Below are 23,809 nucleotides of genomic sequence, written 5' to 3'. Positions count from 1 at the left end.
CCTTCTATCTCTCCCTTTTACCTGCTACTGTCACCTGCCCGTCCATCCCGTCCCATACCATGTCACCTCCGCCTGTCATATGCTCACTCGGCACCTATAACGTATTTTCTTCTTTTACATTTCTTTTTAATATTTACTTTCCCCTTCTTCCCAGAGCTGTCCCTTTCCTTACCTGCTTACCCATTACCTGACCCCTTCACCTTCCCTTCCCTTCCATGTCTCACTTTTTCAGCTCTTCAGTACTTTCCCTCACTCTATTTTCTCTTCATTCCCAGCGCTGTCCCTTTCCCTACTCGCTTTCCCATCACCTGTCCCCTTCACAGTCCCTTCCGTCTCTCACTTTCACTCTTACTTTCACTAATTCTTCTCTGTCACTTTCTCCGCCTGTGTCATATGCGCTCCCGTCACTTTCTAGTCTCTCCTTTCTCACCTGTACCCGCCCCGTCCCTCGTTTCACTTTCACTTCTATTTTTCTATCACCTTCTCTGCCTCTGTCAAATGCTCTACCGGCACCTTCCAGCTTTTTCCTTGGCGCCGTCCCCTTGTCATCTGCCCCCGCCCCGCCCCGCCCCGCCCCGCCCCGCCACTTGTCTCGTCGGGCCAGGTGAAGAGGACCCCTTGAGTGACGTCTTTGTGTGCTGCAAGAGTCCAGGTGCACCGCGTCTTGTCTGCCCAGCTGCGGCGTGCTCTCCTCTTGCTCCTCTTGAACCCAGCTCCTCTTGCTCCTCTTCTTGGTTTGTTCTTTACACTATTCCTCATCTTCCTTCACACCCTTGCTCCTCTTTCTGTGCTCCTCTTGGGTTTGTTCTCTCTTCCTTCCTCTTCTTCCATCACACTCTTGTTCCTCTTACTCTCCTCTTCTTGGGTTTGTTCTTCTCTCTTCTTTCCTCATATTTTTTATCATTCCTCTTATTCCCTTTTACTCTGCTTTCCACGGCTATTTTTTTTCTCTTCCTTCATTCATGTTTCTCAGTATTTTCTCTTGTTTTCTTCATCTTGTTTTTTGTCGTTCTAGTTATTTTGATTTTTTTTTGTTTGCTTTTTCCTTTCCTTCTTATTTTTGTTCATAATTCTACTTTTCTTTTTTTTCTTCTTTCTTTTCCTTTATTGCATCTCCATCTCTACCTCATACGTCTCCTCCTCCACTTCCTCCTCCTCCTTCTCCTCCACCTCCACCTCCTCCTCCTTGTCTTTCTCCAGCACACTTGTATCCTCTTCCTCTTCCTATCACTCCTCATCTCTTCTAATTCTTTTTTGTTTTCTTATTCGTGGTCTGTCTTCCTCCTCCTCCTCCTCCTCCTCCTCCTCCTCTTTATTTTCCTCATCCTCTTTACAACTCTTAAAATCTCATTGCCACCTCCTCCTCCTTATCTTTCTCATCCCCCTTCTCCTCCTCCTCTTCTTCTTTCTCCTCTTCTCTCTCCTCCTCCTCCCCTTCCTTCTCCTCCCTTTACTGCTACTCTTAAATCTTCCGCTTCCTCAACCACGACCCGAATGAAATGGTGTGTGTGTGTGTGTGTGTGTGTGTGTGTGTGTGTGTGTGTGAGGGGGGGGGAGGGAAGAGGTACTCGGTGTAATGAATGGCAGTGTCGCTCCTCTTAACCCCTTTCTCTCTCTCTCTCTCTCTCTCTCTCTCTCTCTCTCTCTCTCTCTCTCTCTCTCTCTCATCAGGACACACCCATCTCCGTGGCCTTGCATTATTTTTACTCTGAGAAAGATGATGATGATGATGATGATGATGATGATGATGATGATGATGATGATGATTAATGATGACGGAGTGTTAAATTAATGGTAAGTTTCGAATATAAATAATTTTCCTTTATTCTTTCCTTCCTTTCTTCCTTCCTTCCTTCCTTGCTTTCCACCCGTAATATCTTCTCCCTTCCCTTCTTTCTTTATCCGTTCCTTCATTCCCACTCTCCTTCCCTCCCTCTTTCCAATCTTCCTTCCTTCCTATCTTCCTTCCTTCCTTCCTACCTTCCTTCCTTCCATCCATCCTAGTTGACGTAAACAGAAGTAAAACAGAGAGAGGAGGAACAGAAAAATAGGAAGATAAATGAAAAAAGAAAGAAAAAGAGAAAGTGTAAGTAAATGGTGAAAAAAAGGGGAGATTGGAAAGCAAGAGGAGGAGACCAAAACAAGAAAGAGATGAAAGAACAACGTTGAAAAGAGGGAGAAGGAAAAAGAGGGGGAGAACGAGGGCGAGGAAGAGACCGAGAAAGAGAACGAGGACAAGGAAAAATAAGAAAATGAAGAACGTGAAAGAGGAGGAGAATATAAACAATGAAAGCACGAAAACAAGGAGGAAAGCGAAAACAAAAAAAAAGAGAAAGAAAAAACATGAAAGAGGAGGAAAATGAAAACAGAAGAAAGAACGGAGAAGGACGAAAACAAAAAAAGAGAAGAAAAAGAACATGAAAGAGGAGGAGAATGAAAACAATGAAAGCACGAAAACAAGGAGGAAAGCGAAGAAAAAAATAGAGAAAAAAAAACATAGATGAAAATGAAAGCAAAAGAATGGAAGCGCGATAAGGGAGGAGACAACGGACGAAGACAAAAAAAAAAAGAAAGGAAAATATCGTGAAAAAGGAGGCAAATGAAAACAACAGAACGGCAGTACGAAAACGAGGAGAAAGAAGACGAATAAAAGAGAAGAAAGAGTGAAAGAGAAGAATGAAAAAAAAGAATGGGAAGCACGAAAAAAAAAACAAGAAAAGGACGAAGAAAACCAAACAAAAAATAGGAAAAAAAACAAGGACGGGTAAAAAAAAAAAAAGGAAAGACGAGGATGAGGAAGAGGCCTTCGTATTCTTTTTACAGTCCTCATCGCCATCCCCTTCACCTTAGCGCCTCACTTGCACGCCAGGTAAGTGAACCAGCGCTCTTACCTGCCCCCTCTGCCTGCGCGTTTAGGGCGAACACACCAACAGGAAGAGCGGTCGTGCAATGCATAGGAGAGGTGGATCAGGGAAATGAGGGAAAGTGAGACGGAGTGAGTGGAAAGGAGGGGAAAGAGAAAGAAAGCAAGGGGAAGTGAGTGAATTGAGAGGAAAAGAAGTGAAGGTGAGGGAAAGTGAGGGGATGTGAAAACGGAGAGGAAAAGAGGGGAAAGAGAAAAGAGGAAAGAAAAGAGAAGATTAGGAAAAAGAAGGGAAAGAGAAAAGAGGAAAGAATAGAGAAGATAGGTGAAAAAAAGAGGGGAAAGAGACTAAAGAGGAGAAAGAAAGTGAAAAGAAGAGAAGAAGGAGAAAAAGAGAGGAAAGGGGAAGGGAAAAAGAAAAAGGAAGGGAAAAAAAGTGGAAAAGATAAATGGAAAAATGAGGGTAAAGGAAGGGAAGGAGGAAGAGAGGGAAAGTGAAAGGGAAATGATCGTCTTTTGCTAACCTGTCACATTCACCTTCATATTCACATCACCGACACCACCAACACTACAGTCTCATCCTCACACTCACCTCCAGTCACCACCACTATATCACCACCACAATCACCACCACCAGCATATGAATGTCCCAGAGCTTCTTTTTGCTTCAATCGATAATCATGAATCTTTTCGTTCTTTTGGCTCGATGCAAAATGTCATTCGAATAATTTGACCTTCTCGACTCTGGGTACGGACGATGCAGCTACACACACACACGCACACGCACACGCACACACACACACAAGCCAGTAATACACACACAAACATACCCAAAGCCAATACACACACACACACACACACACACACACACACACACACACACACACACACACACACACACACACACAAACAGAATTACATAACCTTTTATAAAAAATGAATAAAAGTTTAAAAAAAATCCCCCAAATAGCAGCAAGTGAGGAACAAAGAATGAATAAAAAAACGAAAGGCAATCAAGAAATGCCTGAAAAATCGCCGCTCTCTCTCTCTCTCTCTCTCTCTCTCTCTCTCTCTGGTAGGACTAATGATCATGCCTATTTTCGAAGCCCTTGGAGTATATCGCAATAATTAACGTCCAGTCGGACATTTAGCGGCTCATTACGACGCTCACCCCGGCGGCTCGAGGGTGTCAAGAGAGTGAAAAGATCGTGAAATATTGCGACGTGAACAGACGCATCATGTTCCCGTCTGTCTGTCTGTCTGTATGTCTCTCTCTCTCTCTCTCTCTCTCTCTCTCTCTCTCTCTCTCTCTCTCTCTCTCTCTCTCTCTCTCTCTCTCTCTCTCTCTCTCTCTCTCTCTCGTTGTTACACAGGTGAGAACAGCCATTAATTCATTACCTGTCTGTGTGTGTGTGTGTGTGTGTGTGTGTGTGTGTGTGTGTGTGTGTGTGTAAGAGAGAGAAAAAAAAGTCACATCAGTTGGAATATAAAAACGATGAGAAAGGAAGAGAAAAAGAGAAACGAAGAGGGGAAAGATGGAGAGAAAAGAGGAAAGGGATGAAAATAGAGGGGAAAGGGAGGGAAAAAAGAGGGGAAAGGGAGGGAAAAAGTGAAAAAGGAGGGAAAAAGAGGGAAAAGGGAGGGGAAAAGAGGGAAAAGGGAAGGAAAAAGAGGGAAAAGCGGGGAAAGGGAGGAAAAAAAGGGAAAAAGAGGGAAGAGGGAAAAGGGAGGGGAAGAGGGAAAAAGAGGGAAATAAAGGGAAAAGGGAGGGAAAAAGAGGGTTGAAAAAGGAAAAAGTATCGAAAAAAGAAAAAATAACCGAACACACGCAATACTGAAAACAAACAAAAACAAAAAACAAAAACAGGAGCCAGAAATAAATAAACTCGCAACCGAAACGCCGCCAAAAAAAAAAAAATGACTGACGGCTGAAAGTGACGGGCGTTATCAACAAAAAACAAAAACAAAAAACATCGACGAAAGAAAAAAAAAGTTACATATAATTGACGTGTGTCGCTGGAAACATTAGATAACTTTTTTTAGGGTTCTATATAAGATGACCTTCACCTTTCCTTTCCCTCTTTTTCCCTTTCCTTCCTCCATTCTCCCCTTCCTTCCTGCGTTTTTTACTTTCTTTAGATAAGTTTTTAGTGTTTGATAGACGATGACCTTCCCTCCTCTCCTTTTTCTCTTTTTTTTTCCCTTCTTTCCTTCCTCCATTCTCCCCTTCCTTCCTGCGTTTTTTACTTTCTTTAGATAAGTTTTTAGTGTTTGATAGACGATGACCTTCCCTCCTCTCCTTTTTCTCTTTTTTTTCCCTTCTTTCCTTACTCCATTCTTCCCTTCCTTCCTCCGTTATTTACTTCTTTCCTTCTTTTTTTCATTCTTCCCTTCCTTCTCTCCATTCTTTTCTTCTCTTCTTCCCCTCTCTCTTTCTTCCCCTCTCCTTTTTCCCCTCTCTCCTTCTTTCCCTCTCTCCTTCCCGTCCCTCCTTCCCCTCTCTCCTTCTTCCCCTCTCTCCTTCTTCCCCTTTCTCCTTCTTCCCGTCTCTCCTTCTTCCCGTCTCTCCTTCTTCCCGTCTCTCCTTCTTCCCGTCTCTCCTTCTTCCCGTCTCTCCTTCTTCCCGTCTCTCCTTTCCCTCTCTCCTTCCCCTCTTTCTTCCTTCATTCCTTTCCTTTTTTCCTCTGTTATTTTATTCTTTCCTTCATTCCTTTCACCCCTATCTCTATTTTTCTCCTACGCTTGCTTCTTCCTCCTTCTCTCTTACTCACACTTTCGTACCATCTTTTCCTCCTCCTCCTCCTCTTCCTCTCCTTTCTTGATTCATCCTACGCACACTTTCAAGCCTCTCTCTCTCTCTTGTACCCTCCTTCTACGCTTCTTCCTTCCTTCTCTTCTTCTATTCAACCTCTATTGCCTCATTTCCCGCTTTTACTTCTCCTCTTCCTCTCTTTCCTTCTACACACGCTCTTTCACCTTAATTCCCCTCTGTTTTCTCTTTCTATTCCCCTTTTTTATTTCTTTATTTATTCCTCCTACACACATTCTCTCTTCCTCTTTCGTCCTCACCCTTCCTTTTCTCCTTCTTTTTCTTTTACTTCTTCTCTTTCTTCTCCTCCTCCTACTCCCCTTCCTCCTCCTACTACTATTTTTCTTCCATTTCGTCCTCCCTCCTCCTCCTCCTCCATTTACAACGAACACTCAACAGGACACAGAGCAAACTTGAGAACTGAGAAAAGAAACTAAAAGAAAGCAAGGAAAAATAAGAGATAAAAGTTTGAATGTGACAGAAGAGCAGAGAGAGGAACTTTGAGCAGAGACAAGGAGGAGGAGGGAAGGAAAGAGAGGAGTACACACCCACGTATTCACACCCACACCTATCCACTCGCTCCCACCTTTCCCTCCCCCTTAATCCCTCACCCCCCCCCCCCACACACACACACACGGACCACTAAACTTTGGCAGGGCTCTCCTCCGTGATAGTTCGGACTCAGCAGTAGTTTGTTCCGCTCATAAAGACGTAGAGATGCTAATATTATGATACTGACCCAACCTCCCCCCCCTGTGACAGCACCACCTCGCCCTGCCAAAGACACATACAATGTCGCCTCTGAGGGTATTTTACATCTACTTTCGTTTTCCTGTGCGTTGTGGAATGAGTAGATGGTGGTTGGGATGGTTTGTGATGGTTGTATGTTGTTGTTGTGGTAGTAGTTGTTATTGTGGTGAGGGTGGTGGTGAGGGTGGTGGTGATAGTAGTAGTAGTAGTAGTAGTAGTAGTAGTAGTAGTAGTAGTAGTAGTAGTAGAAGGAGGAGGAGGAGTAGCAAACTTTCTATTTTATTTATTCTTGTTGTTCCTTTTGCTGTTTGCCCTTAATGATAAACACCCACATAACTTAACGTCACAAATGATAATCACAACTTATTTATTTCACAGTACAGGCCTTAGCAACGGCAGGCATTATGAGAGAAATAATAAAAATGATAATAATATTGATGATAATAATTCCTAGCATCACAAAAAGAGCATTGCGGCGTGCTACAGGTAATGCAAAAATGATGAAGATTGCCAAGGTGGGCGGCGGCACATCACGACACCGGCGCTGCACTCCGACGCGGCTGCTGAGAATGGAGGCGAACTTTGTATATAAATAAAGTGTTGAAAAAAAGTGCAAACGTTCGCGTGAATCTTGATAGTGTTGGTATACAATTATCGTTATGTACATTTTTTTTTCATCGTGTTTATAAATGTGTGTGTGTGTGTGTGTGTGTGTGTGTGTGTGTGTGTGTGTATTCGAGTCCAACGCATATATAGATACCTGTTGATTCACCATAATCACGTAAGCATACAAACAAGAAGAAGAAGAAGAAGTCAAGAAGAAGAAGAAAAAGAAGAAAAAGAAAAAAGAAAAGAAGAAAAAGGAAAAGAAAAAGAAAGAAGAAGAAAATGAAGAAAAAAGAAAAAGAAGGAAAATAAGAAGAGGAACAACAACAACAACAACAAAAATAATAATAATAATAATAATAATAATAATAATAATAATAATAATAATAATAATAATAATAATAATAATAATAAAGAAGGTAAAATCGTTCCCGTCAACCTCACGCCGAGCACTTTAATTCAACGCATTGGAAACACGTCAAATAAATGCCAAAACACGCGAACTCTTGCAGGCACACGACCAAAGCCTGTCCTTCTGAATATCGCATTGCATTAAAGATAGATAGATAAAGTTCAATAGATAAATAGATTAATAGATAAAGAGCTAAACAGATAGATAGATATAGATAAATAGATAGATACATCAACGTATTGCATAGAAGATAGAAAGAAAGATAGAGAGAGAACTAGATTGGTAGATGGATAGATAGATAGTTAGATCAGACAGACAAACAAATCACAGTCTTTATAAACAACGTATTGCATTACAGACAGAAAGACAAGAGAGAGAGAGAGAGAGAGAGAGAGAGAGAGAGAGAGAGAGAGAGAGAGAGAGAGAGAGAGAGAGAGAGAGAGAGAGAGAGAGAGAGAGAAAGAAAGAATCTTTCTACCCTATGTTAGGTGAAACAAATCAACCAGTTTCATCTTTCAACGTCAACATTACACACACACACACACACACACACACACACACACACACACACACACACACACACACACACACACACACACATTGGATAAGACTTTCGTAGAGGTAGCGTTAGTATTTCCATGAGTAGTAGTTTAAACAAGCCAGGTGATAGTTGGACAAGGCTCCGGCACCGTGGGCATAAAACACACGCATGAGAATCCGACTAATCTCCTTTGCAGCCTTCGGAAATATTTGGTGCGAGAGCCGAAAGCGTCTGAGAATTCGGGCCTCAGACTCGTCAAACAACCCGTGATGGAGAGTCTTCCTAATCCCCTTCAGGAAGACTTCGGGAGTTTTGAAGGAAGGAAGGAGGAGGAAAAAGAGAGAGAGAGAGAGTGAGCGTTGAGAGAGAGAGAGAGAGAGAGAGAGAGAGAGAGAGAGAGAGAGAGAGAGAGAGAGAGAGAGAGAGAGAGAGAGAGAGAGACGCCAACATACACACAGAACTACAGACAAGGAAAAAAAAAAAAAAAAACGAAACACACACACAAACACAGACAGACAGACAGAGACAGACAAACGCAGACGAAAAGACAAACTGACATGAACAGACAGAGGCGGAGGCGAGAACTGCACCAGCTTTCAAAATCAACTTCGAAAACGTTAAAATGAAAGACGACTCAAGAGCCGGCGCGAGACTTATTTCCATAACTGCGTAAAAAATAAAAAATAAAACAATATCGAAACACGTCCACGATACTTTTTTTCCTCACAATGCAAAAGAAAACATGAAAACAATATCTGGACAGGAAAGATATAAAACCGGAAATGAGAAGAAAAAAATGGAGTAAACAATATTGAATACGAAAAAAAAAACAGAAAACAAAAGAAAACAAAGAAAATGAAAGCGAAAAATATCAAATCAAATAATACATATAAATTACGGCTCTTCTATCAAACTATAAATATAACAAGAGAGAAAAACAAACAGCTCACTTGAAGAACAATATGGCTGATGCTCTATGTAAGGGGATGGACAGTCTCTCTCTCTCTCTCTCTCTCTCTCTCTCTCTCTCTCTCTCTCTCTCTCTCTCTCTCTCTCTCCCAATCGCTCTCGGGCAGGTGTATGAAGCGGTTTCGAGAGCTGCCTGCATCTCGGATCAAGGCATCTCGAGCAAGCGGGTCTCGTGGGAGCGCTGTGAATAGGAGAGAAACGATTCTTTTCATCTCGGAATGTCAAGTCGGTGATGAGGAATGTGGGCGTGCTTTGTTGACTGTCCTGGCCCGTGTGTTGTTTACTGACGGGAGAGAGAGAGAGAGAGAGAGAGAGAGAGAGAGAGAGAGAGAGAGATACAATTACACGCACTTCCATAAAAAGACATAATAACTGGCAGACAGGTATTTAGGCACTCACTATAAACGTATGCCAATTAAGGAGATTTCAAACATAGAAAAAAGGTAAAGAAAAGAAAAGAAAGAAAAGGAAAAAAAAGGAAAGAAAAACGAAAAGGGAAAGAAAATAAGTAAATCACACACACACACACACACACACACACACACACACACACACACACACAGGGATAAAATACAAAGAAATTCAGGGAAGGAAAATTAATTTATCTTCTAAGTTAAAAAAATAGAGAAGAAGAGGAGGAGGAGGAGGAGGCAAGAAATTAATAAAGAAGAGGAGATGGAGGAAGAGATGAAAAAGGAGGAGGAGGAAGGAAAGAATGAAGAGTAAGATGAGTATTTGGAGGATATGAAATACGAGAAGAGGAAAATGAAAAGTTATACGAAGATAACAATGTGAAGGAGGAGGAGGAGGAAAAGGAGGAAGAAGAGATAGAGGAATATGAAAGCTACGCAAAAAATTAAGAAGATGCGGAGGTAAGATAAAAGAAATTGAGTGAACATATAATCAAGAGAGAGAGAGAGAGAGAGAGAGAGAGAGAGAGAGAGAGAGAGAGAGAGAGCAAATTAATTCATCTGAATCCCTTTAATCCTAGCGATACGCGACCAACCTCGTATACACACACACACACACACACACACACACACACACACACACACACACACACAAACAAACTGAAAATAGGCCCCCGAAAGCGAAAGAAAATGGAACGTCCACTTTTACCGAACGAAACGAAGAGGAATAAAAAAAGTTAAAGAAACTGCCCCAAACTTCAACCCCTGAGGCTCGTTAAGCTTTTGTAATTGGTATGACAAGTAATTTGAATATAAATTTGCCTTTTCAAGACCAAAACAGGAAAAAAATCCATTGTTGAAGAGAGTATTCATGAGGAAGGGAAGGTGAAGATGGAAAGAGGAGGAGAAGGAGAAGGAGAGGAGGAGGAGGAGGCGGAGGAAGAGGAGGAGGAAGACGGTGATGAAAACATATGAAGTGGAAGGAGGAGGAGGACGGGGAGGAAAGGGTGGAGGAATAGAAGGAGAAGAAGAGAGAAGGAGAAGGAGAGAGAAGGAGAAAGAAAAAGAAGATAAAGAAAAGGAAGAAAAGAAGAAAAAGAAGAAAAGAAAAGAAGGAAAGTAAAAGAAGTATGAAAAGAAGAGTAACAACAACAACAACAACAACAACAACAACAACAAAGAGCAGAAGGAAAAAAACAGGAAAAGGTGGAGGAGGAGAATGACAAGCTAAAGAAGAACGATGATGATGTTGATGATGATGAGGAGGAGGAGGACAAAAACTACACGTGGCCAAAAGTTTGTTAATGTATGCAAAATGATTATGGTGATTGCGTGCTTTACCGTGCTGTAACGTGCTGCAGATTATTTTTTTCTTTCTGTTTACTTCATGAGCCTGCATTTGCCTTGTTACGTATTCTGATGAGGCAAAGTGGCGAGGGAGGTGGTGGTGGTGGATATGATAATGACCGCGGAGGTGGAAGTACGTAGTCGTGGTGATGTGGAAATGATGCTGATGGTTGAGACTGTGGTGGTGGTGGTGGTGGTGGTGGTGATAATGACGGTGGAGGTGAAGGAGAAGTGTTGGTGGTAATTATGATGGTGGTGGAGATGGTTATGATAGCGGTAATTGGAAGTGGTGGAGATGATGATGGTAATGGTGGTGGTGGCGGTGATGGTGGTGGTGATGAAGGTGACGATGATGATACCAATGAAAGACAACAGCACTGAAAGTTCAACAAAGAAAAATCAAAACAAAGAGAACGTGACCGAAAAAAAAACATCAGGCAGATCAAGAAAATGAAAACACCTCCACGATAAACCACCACGACCGAAGAGATAAAGAAAAAAGATTGAGATAAGAAAATGGTAAAGAAATGATTAAGAAAAAGATAAGACAAATAAAAATGAAGAAAATATAAAGAAAAGATAAACCACCACCATTACGAGCGAAGAGAGATAAAGAAAAAAAAAAGACAAGAAAAATGAGAGAAAAGAAGAAAAAATAAAGAAAAGGATAAAAGACAAATAAATATGAAGAAAAGATGAAGAAAAAATGAGCCACCACCATTACGAGCGAAGAGATAAAGATAAAAATTAAGACAAGATGGAGAAAAGATGAATAAAGGATAAGGAAAAGGATAAAAGATAAAGATGAAGAAAAATAAAGAAAAAAAAACACTTCCACTGTAAACCACCACCACCAACACCACCGAGCGAAGAGAAGCAGACAGCCGGTGACAGAAAACCAAAGATAGAGGAGGAGGAGGAGGAGGTGGGGGAGGAGGAGGAGGAGGTGAAAGCTGTAATGCCATTTGAAGGAGAACATCCAAGAGAGTGAGGAGAGGATGTGACCAGTGCAAGCTCCGTCAATAACGAGGTTTGTCGCCCCGTCAATGCAGGCGGTTAGCAGGTGGTTTGACACAGGTAATTTGATCATCTCCCCCCCCCTCACCCTCACCCCAGCCCTCCCAATGACGGTCACGCAAACTCTTCCTTCTAACACCAAGCACCGTACTGATTTGGTCCTGGCGCAAGGGTTGATTGGCACTTTTCTCGGCACTCAGCAGGTTAGGAAAAGGTATAATTCAACCCTTATCAGCTCTACAATTCCAGCATATCCCTTTCTTTTAAGCTTGAGTACCGTCTTGATGTAGTCCTAACACGCCATGAAAGAAGGGTTAGATAAATGGCACTTTTCTCAGGACTCAACAGTGGTTTAGAAATGGCATAGTTCACCTCTTTAGCTCTACATTTTCACAGCTCTCCTTCCTTTTAGCCTTGTTTACCCTCTTGATTCGGTCCTGACACGCCATAGATGAGGGGTTAATTGGCACTTTTCACAGCATTCAAAAGGTTCATCAAGAGATTTAGAGACGGTATATGCTCCCCTCTTTTGCCAGGCATTTTTCACCACTCATCTTTCTTTCAACCCTGATTCTCTACCGCCATGCCCTATATGAGGTGTTAATGGCAGTTTCCTTAGGTCTCATGGCTTACGGCAGTATTCAAAAGGTGCAGAAACGTTGTATTTTCACCCCTTTCCAATGATGAACACGAAAATCTACTCATTCAAACTCATCTGCCTTGACACTGCCTTAACATGGCCGGGTAAGGGTGTCGCTGCCCATTACAGGACTTCGAAGTGTAGAGGCTGTATATGTTCACCCCTTAGCAAAAATATTTCCACCCTTCACCTTCCCTTAACTTTCTCCTGGCGCAACTTTGAAGAGAGTTCACTAATGTATTTATAAGGACATAATCTTATACAGTAGAATCCTGAGTTGTAGCCACGGTATAATTTCACACCCTCGCCCTTCTTCCAACCCCTGCAGCTCCCTCCACTCCGTCTTAACACTCTGGATGAAGGCAAAAGGCATCACCCCCTACAAGAGGAACCCAAAGGCGTACCAACACTTCAGGCCATGAGGAGAACTATATCATAAGGCTACACGATATGCTCATAGCCTCCCACCCTCACCCTCCACACACAGAACCGCCACTATAAACCGTCACAGCAACTTTAAAATGCCCTCACAACTCGGTTCACACACGCACAAACACACACATGAATCAGAGTTCATGCTCACCACCCTTCATCACTCTCCCCCGGCATAAATCCCCGCCCAGTTCCGAGAAGCAGATCGGCCACAAACCCACGACCAAGCCCACGGCCGCCCATCACCAAGCGAGCCCCGAACAGAGGGATAGGAATAGCCAGGGTTCAGGGCCCAGCTGCACTTATCAAAGAGGATATGAAAGGCCAAAAATGGGAGAAAGAGAACGATCAAAAAGAGAAAAATTTATTGGGCTCCGAGACTAACTGCACTTATGAACGACGATGCGAAAGGACAAAATTTGGTGAAAGAGGACATGAATTGGCATACACGTAGACATAAATAAAAAATCCAAGACAATTCTAACTCGTTTCTCAGATTAATTATATTAGGTATAAGGGTTCTGAGGTACATTACACTACTCAGAAAGGATATAAAAGAATAATAAACATAAAAAGAAGACACCAATGTAAATGTGAATGAACAGGACTCCAAGACACCTAAGTCGTTTCTCAGATTAATTTTAATAGGTATAAGGGTTCTGAGGTCCATTACACTACTCAGGAAGGATATAAAAAAATAAACATAAAAAGAAGACACCAATCACCATAAATGTGAATGAACAGGACTCCAAGACACACCTATGTCGCTTCTCAGAAAGGGTAGAGTTATGAGGTCAATCACACTAAAAAAGGATATGAAAAAGCAGTCATGATAAAAAGAGGACATCAGTCCCCGAAGACATGACACAGCAGACTCATAAGACAAAACTTTTCCTAGATAAGAACGAATGGGATACTAAGGCCAATGTCACTCGCCTGGGACGGACACTATAAGACTTAAATAGAAAATAAAGAAAACCATTCACCATAAAGAAGAATAAGCAGGACTCTGAAGTTAATGATACATATGACTGCCACGGAAAAAAGGGGAAAATTCTTATATGAACAATTTTTTTTTTAAATAACTTGATAACTCTATAAAAACTTAATAACTTAATGACCTTAACTTACGTACATTTATAGTAATAGCTCCCAACACGGCAATACTTCATAACATAATGGAGTAACAAATTAAAGTAGTGGAAAGTGTTATTTGTTCAGAAACACACACACACACACACACACACACACACACACACACACACACAAACAAAAAAGAAAAACATACAAAAAGAACACCCCAGCAACACAACACGCGCAACACTAACTCGACAAACAACTGATGGCCTCAAGTATTGCGCGTGACATTCAAACAAACAAAAAAGAAAACAAAAAAAAACGCAATGCAACGTGACATGAAAAAAATATATATTAAATGACAATAGTAATAAAAGCATCGGTATATATATTAATTCACTCTAAAGACTACAATTATTGACACACTCTCTCTCTCTCTCTCTCTCTCTCTCTCTCTCTCTCTCTCTCTCTCTCTCACTAAGGAGGTACTAAGGTTGGCTTCACTCTTCTTCCTTAGTGTCTTGTACAGCAGTAATGAAGACGAACACTTCAACTCCCCGACATAGAGAGAGAGAGAGAGAGAGAGAGAGAGAGAGAGAGAGAGAGAGAGAGAGAGAGAGAGAGAGATCGTAATGCGCGTAAATGCTAAATGCCTGCACACTCACACTCGAAGTCAAAATTAGACGATAAGTATAAAAAAAAAAAAAAAACGAATGTCGCAAAATAATGTCTTGGAAAAAAAAAAAAGTTTCCTCCCAGAGAATGAAATATATAATGTTGAAGACGCTACTGTTATGACCGGTATTATAATATACTTTCGCTTTTCACATCAATTATTTATAAAGGTCAAAAAATGGATCAATCGAGTTCTAACGAGTGTTTCTTTAGGCTCATGCTACTGAGGAAGGGTGAAATTACCACCAGGGTCATAAACTGCTCAATTCAGCTCAACCCATACGAAAGCCTTGTTAAACATGTGAACTTGGGCGACGAAATGTTTTAAAAGCCAACCTTATGTCACCAACAACTATTACCATTATAATTTGATTCCTCTAAATAAAAAAAAATAATGGGAAGGGATATTGCTTGGCTTCATAACCGAGCCTCTGATATTAACAAAGCAATAATAATAATGTGTGAACGGAATAAATAAAACACATGAATATGATGCAAATACGACGGATAGTTTCATTATAGAAGTTAGATAATTTCATAGATAGTGAATTGTGGTGGTTAAGGATTTATTGTGGTAGGGTACTACTGAGCCTGGACTGACTGGCTTCCTGTCCCCTTTTTCTCTTGCCCTAACATCCTAGTGTGTACTTGTGTAGACAAACAAGGAAAAAAAGAAAAAGAACAACTACAACAACAAGAGCAAGAGCAAATAATGATAACAATAATAACAATAACAATAATAATAAGAATATGAATATGAATATGAATAGCCTAACCTACAAACCTTTACTTCGACATAAGACTTCCAGAATTACCAAACGTATAATGATAGGCTTCGAAAATTACAATATATATTATGCTAGGCTACAGAGCTTACACCTTTATAATGCTAGGCTTTGGATAATAGGAGTAACAGCTACATATCAATTTCCAACTTGGCTGCGTGATTCACATTTGAATATATATTTGCATCTTTCTAAAGGTCAGTAATATGAAAATTTCTTGATTAGCACTATTATAATGAATTAGTGACTGGCAAAAAACATCACAACGTGTTTTTATACGGATCTTGATTGTATAGTAAGAAAGTCTTATGAGATTCAACGCGTAATGTTTAGTAGGCTATTTCCATTTTTAATTAAGAGATGTAGCTTATTTTTGTTACTAATTAAAGGAGGGCAATTACGAACAGAAGTTATTTATTATATTTGGATTAATAAACAACCCGTACCTAGCCTATCGCCTAATATTTAGTAGGCTATTTCCATATTCAAGAGGAGTAGATTAGATATTGTAGCTAATTTTAGAAGGGCATTAAAAATAACTTATTTACTATATTAAGATTATGAAACCAACCGTAACCTAACATATCCCAGGTAAAACAGTAACCGGATAGTATTTGAAAAAAACTAAGTAGTTCCTCATAGTTATTCATGTGGGAAATTCGCTCTAGTGCTTTCGTTCGCAACTATTTTCCAGTAAAAACAACTATATCCACGTGAAAAAGCATTGTATTGTACCCAGAAATGAACAGGTAGTCAGTGTTTCGGAAATAGGCCGCTCAGGTCAGGCAAACTATATCCGACCATTACGAGGCAACAATTCATTCGCTTGATAAAACAAAAAGAGAAAACACAACGGTCGGATGGTTTGTTAGGCTGCAAGGATCCGTGTGGCTAAAGATATAGTTACAGGGCCATGAAACTAAATAAGAACGACACACACACACACACACACACACACACACACACACACACAAAACCATAAAAGGAATACTGCCATTCGTTAGTCTGTTTACTCTTCTTCACTTTCCCGCCTCCGTTTTTCCCTTCTCTTTGTTTTTCCCCTCCCACAAGTAACCTAACGAGAGGTAAACCTTAGAATTCCGTTGGCGGCGTGAGTGACCAACCACCGGAGAAGTTAAGTGCCAATTACATCATCCAACAGTGTGATTGTTAACGCCCAAACCAAAACTATATTCTTAACAAAGTTCAAGTTATATATTCGGCGTAAGATATCATAAAGAGAGAAGGGAGGAAAGGAAAATGAGAGGAAGGGAAGGGAGACGGAAAGGAAGGACGGGAAATGGAGAGGAAAAAAGGAAGGAAAGGGAGAGAAAGGAAGATAGAGAAGTAAATGAAGAGGAAGGAAAGGGAAGCGAAGAAAATGAAGATGAAGAAAGGAAATGAAGAAGCAAGAAGGAGGGGAACGAAAGTGAATGAGGAGGAAGAAAAGGAAAGGGAATGAAGAAGAAGGAAGAAATGAAATGAAAGGGAACGAAAAGACAGGAAGGAAAGGGCATGAGGAAGCAGGAAGTAAAAAATGTAAAGGGAGCGATGAGGAAGGAAAATGACGGAGAGTATAGTGAATGAAACGAAAAAGAAAGGGAAGGAGAGGGAAGTAAGGGCGTGAAGGGGGGCGTTGAGGGTTCTCGGGGCGGCAGGTGAGGGCAGGAGGCGTACACCTGCCCTACGCACAAATTAGGGGCCCCAAGGTAGACCATCACCTTTAACAAGAGTCTTACCTGCCTTCCCGAACTTCCCGCTACGCTACCCAAAGTTTTCCGCGGGCCGCCTCCTGCCTCGAACTTCCTCCAAGGGTGACGCGGGGGCTTCCGGGGGGCTTAGGAGCGCTGGGGGTGGCGTGTGGGCGTGGGTGGAAGGCGTGTCGGGGCGTGGGTGGTGTAGAGGGTGGGCTGAATCGTGACATGTGAACGAGAGAGGCCGACGCACAACCTCCTCCTTTCACTGCCTGATACACACTGCCCGCCGACCCCGTTTGCCGTGCTGCGTCACCTTCGCCGTGGCGGTCAGCACACGCAGATGACGCAACCGCTGCCCTGACCGCCACCTAGCCACCGCAGCACTGGAAAATAATTAAAACGGATGAAAATGTTATCAGTGTTATCAGTGCACTCGTTTCTGTGGCTGTCAAAGAATTAGGTTTACCGGGAACATCGCTTTCGAGCAGTTACGGAAATTTCAGTGTCAGAGCAAGCGGATATAAGGCTCAGGGTGTTTTTCTCTTCACACTCGTTTTGTTTTTCTTGTATTTCCTTCCCCTCCTGTCTTTCCATTCCCTTTCCCTTCCTTCCTTCCTGTCCCTTCCCTTCCCTTCCTTCCTTCCTCTCCATTCCTTTCCATTCCATTCCTTTTGGTTCCCTTTCTTTCCCTTCATTCCTTCTTAAATGTCCAAAAGTGGTAAGTAATGTGACATCCCGGATTCGTGATGTGCTGTATATATTTGAGCAGTCAGACACTCAGTATGCAAACCACATTAAAAGGACTTTCATCACACACACACACACACACACACACACACACACGTCTCCGCCCACTCACCTAGCCTACTCCTCGCTTCGCTCATTCATCACCTTACTCGGTCCTGTCACTCACCTTCTCTACCTGTCACCTACACCCTGTCACCTACCTGTCATCTGTTAATTGCTGCCGATCACCTGTTGAGAGTTGCCATTTATTCGTTACCTTTCACTTTCTCATATATTACCTGTTCTCTTTACCTGTTACCAATTATCTGTTCCATCTTCACCTGTCATATGTTACCTGTGTTATGTTATTCCTTACCTGTTATTAGCTTCTTTCGTCAATTACCTGTATTTGTTACCTTCCCTCCTCCCCCCCCCCCTTACCTTTTCCCCTCACCTGCCCCCACTGCTTATTACCTTACTGCCGTACACGAGACAGCCCCGTCACAGCCCCTTGCCCCTGCCTCTCTGTATATGGTAGGACTGTTGACTAAATTAAATGTCTTCCCAGCTGCCAATATAACCACAGAAAGCGATAATAATTTGCTGTATCTACCCTTCTCCTCCTCTCTTTCCTCCATATTTTCTTCTTTTTCATTTTCATTTTCATTTTCCTCCTCTTCGTTCTCCTTTTCCTCATCTTCATACTCCTTTTCCTCCTCTTCATTCTCCTTTTCCTCCTCTTCATTCTCTTTATTCTCCTTTTCTTCTTCTTCATTCTCCTTTTTTCTCCTTCTCGCACCCCGCTTCTTTTTCTTATTTGTCGTTTTCCTTCTCCTTGTCTTCCATTACCACTACCACCTTTTCCTCCTCCAACTCCTCCTCCTCCTTCTCCTTCTTCTTCTCCCTCTTTTATTCCACTTCATCCTTGTTCATCCCTCGCCTCGTCCTTCTGTTTGCCTTCTTCTTGGTTTCCTTCTCCTCCTCCTCCTGCATATTTTCCCGTGAAGCGAGGAGGTCTTTGCCGTGTCAAGCGTCATATTCATCGACCAGCTAAAGAAATGGCCCCCAGAAAGCTCGTAAGAAAGCTACATGGACTGATCTACCTCACTGCGTGTCTAGCTTAGCGTCCCTCAAGGCTGTATCATGACCCAGAGAAAACTATGTCAAGGTAAAGGACACGAACATTAATTAAAAGAAAGAATGGGTTTGACACCTAATTCTGACTTCCAAGCATGTATCGCAATTCTGTTTTATAGTTAACGACGTAATCAATTGTAAAATACACCTGCATGCATTCCTGTAAGCTATTCACTCGGATTCAATTTACTAAAGGTGAAAAGACAGGTATTCCGCAACCACGCGTAATACCTGAGTCCCCTAATTGTTGTCGTCAGCGGTCCTTACCTGTGCCATTTGCAGGTGCTCGACATGGGGGTCAGCGTGCGCTTCAACACAAGGAGGAGAGGTGTGGCGTGCAGTCCAACCCATTGTGCGCAGTTTCTCAAGGACGCGCTGCTCTTCACTCATTTCTCAGACGACCGGTATTAGCAGATGTCCTCTCTCTCTCTCTCTCTCTCTCTCTCTCTCTCTCTCTCTCTCTGACAGTTCCCATTTACTTTACTTTGTTTACTTTGGAGTGTTGAATGATATAAAAAATGTCTTCACGTGAGGGGCATTAGCACTGCATTCTTCCCGCCTACGCTTCCAGGTAAGACAGACAGATGTCGCTAGCGATCGCGTGACTCGGCCCCAGAACACCACCGTCATTGCCAAGATTGATGTGCTGGGCGGAGGGGAGGGAGGAGGAGGCCTTTGACGCATGTGTAGGGCTTTCATACTCCCACTCGGCACTCCCACGTCATGAGAGGGGATGGGCTGATTTATGGAGTTCAAGTTTAGCATTGTTTGGAGGTGACGTTCTATACAGGTAAAGTTTTCATCACGCAACATTCCTGACATGCCCTTGAAGACAGAAACCACAGCAGCCAACGCGGAGTCCACCCAAAAATGCCCCCCACGTCACAAGGAGATGGCTGGTATTCATGTGTTAACAGTTGTTTGGAGGTGGAGCTTTCATATTGCTGTCTCATTATGTTTTCATTATGTAAGCTCCCTGACATGGCCTTGAAGACAGCACACAGCAGTCAACGCGGAGTCAACCCACAGAAGGGATGATTAATGTTCTGGTATCCAAGTCCTGGCAGTTCTTTAGAGGTGGGGTTCACATACTGCTGTCTCGTTAAGTTTTCTTCATGTAACATCTCTATAACTCGTATTATCAGAGACTTCGGGCTCTTGTTACGACTGTTTCTAAAGGTTGCAGAGAAGGTATGTCGGTTTGCCATGAGTGCATGTTTTTCCCCGTTCATCGCGTAGAATACTTCAAAACCACCGTTATGACCATGAAGTCACCCATGGAAACCCCTACAACTTCTGCGAAAGCCTTTTGAAGCTATTGATAATATGCCCCCTGACATGCCCTTGCAGATGGCTCAGCGCGAAGTAAAGACAAAGGGACGCGGAGTGCAGACAGCCAACACGGTCCACCCAGCAGTGCCAAGAGACGTCTGAGCCATGATATACTGCGTCTTTTCTCAAAAGCAATCAGCGTGAAGTGCGTGGCGAGGGCGATCAGGCGGGGGGGCCGGGCTTGTCACTTGCTCTCAAAACTCACGGACAAACGCGGGTAAGTTGTGCAGCGTCCCTGTCTCGCGGAGCGGAGGGAGCAGGGATGTGACACGAGGCTCTGTGCTGAGGAGACGATTCTTTTTGGGTGCTGAGGCTTTCCGCTGCTGAGTCCTTGGATAACATTAACTGCGTATCCCAAACTACCGCTGCTTTTCTTTTTTTCTTTTTTTTTAATGCCTTGGATCTTTCGGGGTCCTTATAGTCTTCCAGCTGCTGACTCCTTGAAAAACGTTTGCTGCGCTCCTCCCCTTCACACCTTTTTTTAATGAGGAATGGTCTCTTGTGGTCTTGTGTACCTCCAACACCTTGGAACCCCTTCGTCTAATGCTGATATAATGGACTGCCGTAAGATCTAACCACCCTCCCTAGCCCTCTCTCTCTCTTTCTAGAAAACATAAAATTCTTCCAGCTGTAGGTGAGTTCTTGTTACGCTTTGAAAGAGAGGCTGCATGTCAACTATACTTTTGAATCTGCTCCCATCCTCTCTTCACTCACTCTTCATCATAAAATCTTGACATGGCTATATATGTTGAAGGTTATCTGCGGTTTCTTCAAGACAAGGACAAGGAATACCAAGAGTGTATGCAAGAGAAACGATCCGTTCAGCTTTGTGGAAGGCAGCATCTGAGGTGAGTGAGGTTATCCCTGGGCTGCTCCACGTTTCCCCTTAGGCCCCGTCCACACTGTGCCGGAACTGGGCCACGACAACCCGGCACCTTATAGACCCCCTTCACACTGTGCCGAGTTAGCATCCGGCGATCGTTTCTAGACCTCTTTCCGACCATGTGCTGCCTCTTCACATCAACGTTTCACACCCAAGACCTCGTATACCCCTAGTCGCTGGGTTATCGTGGCCCAGCGTCGGGACAGTGTGAACGGGTTAACAAGCCTCGCCGCCCCTGCTGTTGCCCGGGGCTTTCACTCTCTCTCTCTCTCTCTCTCTCTCTCTCTCTCTCTCTCTCTCTCTCTCCTGGATGCTGGATGATGATGCTAATTAATTAACTCCTTCAATGTGTGGGTGAGACTGCGAGGAGTTTGTGGCCAGGGGCAGGACGCTGAACACTTACAAGACAGACTTTCCGAGTGATTAAAATGATCGTCTTGTCCCCAACTGATAAAGAAAAGTTCAGTGTTTGCAAGAGAAAAACGTTGCAGTGTCCATTATTACAAGATGCTAATTGGTCTGACTTCCCACGCTCTTTTCAGTAATATTAAGTTTATGTTATTCTTAAGGGAGTTAGATCCGTCACAGCTTAATGGAAGCGTGATCTGGATATGTAGTTTATCTTTTCGAATGTTTTAGAGGAAATAAAACATGGAGGGAATGTGTGGAGTGTTAATGAGTGTTAATAAGGAGGGAACACTTGGTAGGGACAGTTGAAGGACGGTCATCAAACGGCAAACCTCGTAATGAAAATAAGAAAATTGACGAAAAAGGGATGATGATGATGATGATGATTATGATGATGAGGAGGAGGAAGAGGAGGAGGAGGAGGATTATGATGATGATGATGATGATAATTAAGGGAAACAAAAGACATCACTATAATATTGCACGACTTTCTTTTCATTTCCCCTCAAGACAAGAACTTACGACCCAGTTATAATCATTTCTTTTCTTATTTTACAGTAGAAGAAACAAACCAACTAAGCCAAGGAAAAAAAAAAGAAAAAAATACCCGCAAAATCAGATCCTCAGATAAAATAAGCAGAAGAAAGTAAACTAAGACAATTAAGTTAATAGTAGAAGCGATTTGACACTCCACGTCTTAAGAAAAAAATAATAACATAAAGACACACTTATAAGATTCTAGTTCAGATTCTTCCGTTTATCATTTTAAGGACCTGATTCTGCGGGACTCCCTTCTCTTTCTCTTCCCCTTCAGCATACAGCATCACCATAATAAGAGTAAGAGGGAAAAATGAAGAAAAGAAAGGAGAAAGAAGGATGAAAAGAAGGAAGAAGAATAAGAAGGGAAAAAAGGAAAGATGAAAAAAAAGAAAAACGATTATAGAAGGAAGGAAGAAGAGGAAAAAGGGGAAAAAAAGAGAGGAACGGTAAAAGGAGGAGGAAGAACATTCATTAACACATGGTTGATACACTTCACACTAATACCTCCTTCGCTGACGCAGAATTCGAGGTATCAGTGACCGGCTATCAGAGCACAACGCCGCGAGCTGGGGAGGTAAACAGCCAGTGTGTCGGCCGATCCTCTCCGGCCTGCCCTGAAATGCTGCTGTATATATATGGATGATGGAGGCAGACAGACGGGCTGACAAAGGTGGAGTAATGGATGGAAGGATAGATAGAGGGATGAATAGACGGATACATAGATAGGTAGATAGATAGATAGACAGATGGAAAGATAGGTGATTGAGTAGATGAATATATATGGAGGTAAATAGAAAGATAGATAGAAAGATAGAGATGTAGGACGGTAAAGTGAATGAGATAAATAGATAGATAGATAGTAGGTTGTCAGATAAAAATAAGCAGACTGGTATAAATATAGACAGATAGATGGATAACTTAACTGATATATACATTGCTTGACTGATTGCTTGGCTGGTTTATCAACAGACTGACAAACCAAGAAAACAACAAATGAAAGAAACATATACCAGGTGACAATAACTAGAAGGAAAAAAAAAACACAGGCCTAACACGCCCCAACACCGTGGAAATGGCGGAAAGAGGAGTCGTGTTAAATCTGTTGAGTATCCCCTCCCTCGGCTCTGTGCGGGGGGGGAGGGGGGGAGGGGGGGGGGCTAAATGATGCAAGAGCCGCCGCCGCCGCCGTCACCACTAATTCACGAGGAGGCTTGAATCCCATGACGGAGGACTGAGGTTAGTGGAGCTCGAGTTCTTGGCAGGGACGGAAGGGAAGGGATGGGAGGGTGGGAGGGAGGGAGGGAGCCAAAACTTACCCCTTACTGACTTTCTTCGCCTTTTCTTCCTCCTCCTTTTACCGTTCCTTTCTTTTTTTCCTTGTTCCTCTTCTTCGTATCATCCTCTCCTTCCTTACTTCCTCCTGTTCTTTCTCCTGCCTTTCTTCGCCTTTTCTTCCTCCTCCTTTTACCGTTCCTTTCTTTTTTTCCTTGTTCCTCTTCTTCCTTTCTCGTATCATCCTTCTGCTTTCTTACTTCCTTCCTTTTCCCCTTCCTGCCTTTCTATGCCTTTTCTTCCTCCTCCTTTTACCGTTCCTTTCTTTTTTTTCCCTTGTTCCTCTTCTTCCTTCCTCGTATCATCCTTCTCCTTTCTTATTTCCTTCTTTTTTTCCCTTCCTACCTTTGTACGCCTTTTCTTCCTCCTTTTTTTCCCTTCCATGCTTTTTTTCCTCACGCTTTTTTCTTTTCATTTATTC

General features: G+C 42.6%; 1 protein-coding gene across 2 annotated transcripts in view; it reads right to left on the bottom strand.

Annotated features, from left to right (window-relative positions):
• Positions 1–17,386, bottom strand: part of LOC126985068 (dual 3',5'-cyclic-AMP and -GMP phosphodiesterase 11A-like) — a 191,903-nt gene extending 174,517 nt beyond the window's left edge. The window contains exon 1 of one of the 2 annotated variants that reach the window (XM_050839444.1): positions 17,073–17,386. The gene's annotated coding sequence lies outside the window, so the exon portion shown is untranslated. The remainder of the gene's footprint in view (positions 1–17,072) is intronic. The other variant, XM_050839455.1, reaches the window with a different exon arrangement.
• Between the last annotated feature and the right edge of the window lie 6,423 nt (positions 17,387–23,809).

This window comes from Eriocheir sinensis, chromosome 5 (genome assembly GCF_024679095.1).
Source record: "Eriocheir sinensis breed Jianghai 21 chromosome 5, ASM2467909v1, whole genome shotgun sequence".
NCBI lineage: Eukaryota > Metazoa > Arthropoda > Malacostraca > Decapoda > Varunidae > Eriocheir > Eriocheir sinensis.
The sequence above is the reverse complement of the archived record's forward strand: the minus strand, read 5'-3'. Positions and strand labels throughout refer to the sequence as shown.